Here is a 4605-nt window from a genome sequence, read left to right on the forward strand (position 1 = left end):
CCAGGCAGGGTTATTTTGTCCCAAGTGGCACAATTTGCTTCACAACAAAGTACATGTCTGAGCACGTGCACTGAGGCCTATAACCTTAGCCCAAATTTGTACTGCTTCTATTTGAGCTGCTGCAAACACACGTGCTTGTGTGTGTGAAAGGGTTTGAAAGAACTCACCAAAATGTTTCTGTCTTCAACTGCGCCACAGTAGCCACTGAGATTCAAACTCACACATAATGTAGAAAGCAGAGGAATTATAGGAAAATCCGAGTAGTGAATTACAGATCCCAGAATAACTATGAAGTACACAAATCTGGCAGGAGAGACACTGGTTGGACTTTACCGTTTTACATAAATCTTGGAGAGAGAGAGAGTTGATTTATCTTTCAGGCAGAGTTCTTAAGGCAAAATATTTCTTCCCCACAGTTCATGGGTAAGCATTTCAGTACCTTGATCCTCTATTGTTGTCAATTAATTATAGGGTAGGCACTGTTGAAGTTTGGTTTTCTCTCAACGGTTTTCCAGTTGTAGGTAATCTTTGTCATAAGTATAGAAGTCTCAGACATTCTAAAAAGCAGCTTACACATATTTTTTCATTTTGACATGGTTTATGGCACATGTCGTTACTGAATTGCATTTAAGCTTTCAGTGACAGCATTTCATTGTTCAATTACATTTTTAGACATCTCTTCTAATTGTAAATATTTCAGCACTTCAGTCTCCTATGTTTGCTGTTTTTTCCTAGTGGTTGCAGGAACTAGAACTTAGTAAAACAACATATCTGTTTGTACAGAAATCAGACAATCCACGTTATTGACTAGTTTTGTAGACCTTTTTTCTATTTTCTAAAGGTGACCTTAGCACTGTACTCATGACATGGAAGACTGATACTTCTGGAAAATGAAAACATTAATATTAATCTAAGGGACAATGTATTCTGCTGGTGATATTAGTACTGCAAGTTTTCAGATGAAATGAAGCTGGAGGGTAGGGCTATGATTCAGAAAAAATAACATGTTTTGTGTTTTCTTAAATAACCCACCTGTACCCTGAGATAATAAGTGGATGCATTTTCAAAATCTAAAAATGTAAATCCCCAAACTGTAACTATAGCATAAATATGTAAATACCTGTGTTTTTCATTGACCATTGTCTACATTTCTGAGTATGGAGAATAGCTAGATTTCCTTAGCACTAGAGCTTTGCTTAGCACACAAGGGAATTGGAGAAGGGAAGAGTACCTACAGGCTGTCTCCATCCCAGTTAATTTTATATTTGGTCATTAGCAGTCTGGGCTGATTTTTACTGGTGACCCGGTTCTCCTCTCATTTATACAAGTGAGACGAGAATTAGACCTTACATCTCTTACCTGTCCTTGGAGTAACTGAATTTTCTCCTTCCAACATTAGTTAGTTTTCTACGTAGTATGGAAATTCTTTTAATGAACTAATTCTTTCTAAGGTAAATCATTTGTTTTATGGAAAGAAGCTGCTTAACACCTCCTTGAGCAATTTGAACTAATGCTGTAGAGAAGTAAATTGAGGCAATATGCATCTGTTACCGTCTTAGAGGCCTACAGAAATGCTGAGCAGAATCATGAGACCTTTTGTGTCAGCCGCACAAATGAAGAGGTTCAATGAAGCTGGTATCAAACAGATCATCCCTTTCATTTACCTGATGAAGCCAAACAAAAAGCCTCTTGCAAAATCTCTTTGAGACTGTTAATGATGCTGGTATAGTGTATTTGTCAGCCAGCAGGTTGAAAATGAATCCTCTCTTAAGGCACAGCGTATACACTAAAGATTTAACAAAATATTTCTTTGTTACATTATAAGACCCTTGACTGAAGAGCATCATTACTAATGTTCTCTTTAGGGCTGACTCTATGGTGCAAGAAAAAAGCATTATTGCTAATAAAGTCTGAGATAAATGAAAAACAGAATGAAAGCAAGACAAAAAAAAAAAAAAGACTTCCTACTAGAATCATATTGCCAGCCACCAAAAAGGTGCCAAGTCTGGTGAGCAGCACAACACCTGCTTCATAAGACATAACAATAATACTACAGCAAAGATTAGGACAGGGAATTGTGGAAGAATAATGAATCCAATTGCATCTGAGAGAAAAAAAAGAAAAAAGAAGCTTTCTTTTTCATTCTTATTAGTTGGTCCTGTGTAGTAGGGAGATATTTTGAAAGGCTGGATGTGGGTGACTGAGTTCCCTTGTATGTTGCTTTTAATAAGCTCCACAGTACAGAATTTCCAAATCATTAATAGGTTCCTATTATGGAAGATGGACACTACAAGTAAAATATCAATTAGCTTTTGAAATAAAATACATTTGCCTCTCTGATTGTTTGTTTAACATATCGACATTGTCTTACTGGTGCTTAAATTAATGTAACACTTTATAACCTATTAATTGTGACAAAGAAATATACACAAAACAAAACAAACCATCTACAGTAGTTTGATTTGCAAGTGCTCTGGAGCGAACTCCTCAGCAGTGGCAATGGTGCTAGCTATTATGTTTGCCTTTGATCTGATTTTTGGATCAGCATTTGTTGGTGATGTGAACGCAGCAGACTCTTTTGTCGCATGTGTTAAAACTTGGGTTTAGGAGTATATAGGCCACACACACTATTTAAAGCTGTGTTTCAGGTCCTGCCAGTGGGCACATCTACATGAGATGCTTTACTGTGCAGCTGACTAACTGACTGCACAGTAAAGCATCACTGTCTATGTATGCAGACGCTTACTGCACAGTTAGTCAACTACAGGGTTAATTTGTTACATGCAAATGCAGGTAGAAAATTAGCTGTGCCATAGCGACTGCAGTAGTCCACGTGTAGACAGCCAACCTGGAGCAAATTTGCTTGCTGCTGGAGCAGGGGGACATTGTCTCAGGCTGTGCAGTTGGAGTCCGTCCAGGCAGCTCCCGGGTACAGGGAGAAATGTTTTAATTGGGAAGTTAGGGTCAGGAGCTCCCTGAACCGGGAGAGTTCCCTGCTGAGCCCGGAGCTGGATGGGACCTGCCCCAGAAAAGGACAGGTCATGGTCAGTCCTGGGCTTCACTGGGAGGCCCCGCTGGGCACAGGGCTTGTCTCCATCTGCATGGGGTGGGAGAGCTCTATAGCAGCAGTTCTCCCACTCTGTGCACATCTGGACCCCTCCTAATGTGTATGGGGTCAGGAGACAGTATTTTTTTTACTGTGCAGTAAATCTACTTTGACTTAATAGCATGTGTAGACACAGCCACTGTCTACCAATTTAGAAGGTTATAGTCTTAAATGACAACATTATAGTTGAGTCTTTCCTCTTCCCTATCATAAGGGACTAATGTTCAGGTGTCTATTTTTTGCTTAGTGTCTGTTTCATTTGCAGAACATATTGGCATCATAAACATAATTTCCTTAAAATTAAGTATCTTGCCAGTTCACAAAAGAAATAAGAAGTATTATGTGTTAAACAATTATTTAAAAAGTGGATGGCAAAAAGAAATTGCTTCTAATAACACTGCAAGACTAGTTGAAGTGCATGGACAAGACTGCATCTTTTGAGAAGCTAATATACTAAATGAAAGTTTGCTAAATTTCTACAGCGATGGAAGGATTTACTACTAATAGTAAATACAACAAATGAGGACATAAATTAAATCTGTGCCCATGGCTGATTCCAGGTTCCAGGCTTCTTTTCTTGTGTGATTTCTCATTTTTCTTTCCTCTTATACTAGCGCTTTCACACTACATTGTTTCTTTTCAAATGACTAGTAAATTTTGTATATTTTAATGGCAATAACTGATATTGCAAAATCCAAGTCCTCCTTTCTTAACATTTTTAAAACTTGGACATCCTTATCGGTATAAATTGCCACTCCAGACACCTCACTCCAACTATCCCTATTTATACTAGCTGAGAATTTGACCTTCTGTTTTTAAGTGTGTGCATGTGCGTATGCATGCATGCATGCTTGTGTGTGTGTGTTTACGTGCACACTGTTTTTTTCCAGTTACCTTACTTCAAATGGTCTTTAGAGTAAAACAGTAGATCTCTGCCTAAGCACTTGGACAGCCCAAGGCTAGTAATATTGGAATCTAATTGACAATTGTATTGTTTGTGGTTGGATTTTTCAAAGAAACTAAAAGAATGAGCCACCCAGATTCCAGGTGGGCAGCAGCAGCCAACACTGTCTAGTGTGGCAAGTGGGGGGGCTGCAGCTGCTGCCACCAGTGGGCAAGCCCAGAGCCAGTGCAGAGCCCGGGCTGGCAGCGAGGCCGTGTTAGAAGCTGCTGCTGAGCACGGGGAAAAGCAGTCCCTCGCTCACCTCATGGCCAGCGCCCTGTGCTGTAGCCACTTGCAGCCTGCATGGTGCTGCCTATGCCTGCTCCGGACAGCCCCACATGGGCTGTGAGCACCTGCAGCAGGGAGCGCTGGCCATGCGGCGGGTGAGGGGCTGCTTTTCCCCGTGCTCAACACCAGCTTCTTCCCTGCTGGCAAGCAGGGGCTCAGGGCTGTGTGCTGCCCCCTACCTGTATCACCCAGATTACCCCTTCTCCCTGCTGGTGCATCCCAGCCCAGTTCCACAGACCCCTGCCAGCCTGTGCCCCACTTTGGGCCC

Source organism: Gavialis gangeticus, unplaced genomic scaffold, assembly GCF_001723915.1.
Source record: "Gavialis gangeticus isolate Ggan-Ray unplaced genomic scaffold, GavGan_comp1, whole genome shotgun sequence".
NCBI lineage: Eukaryota > Metazoa > Chordata > Crocodylia > Gavialidae > Gavialis > Gavialis gangeticus.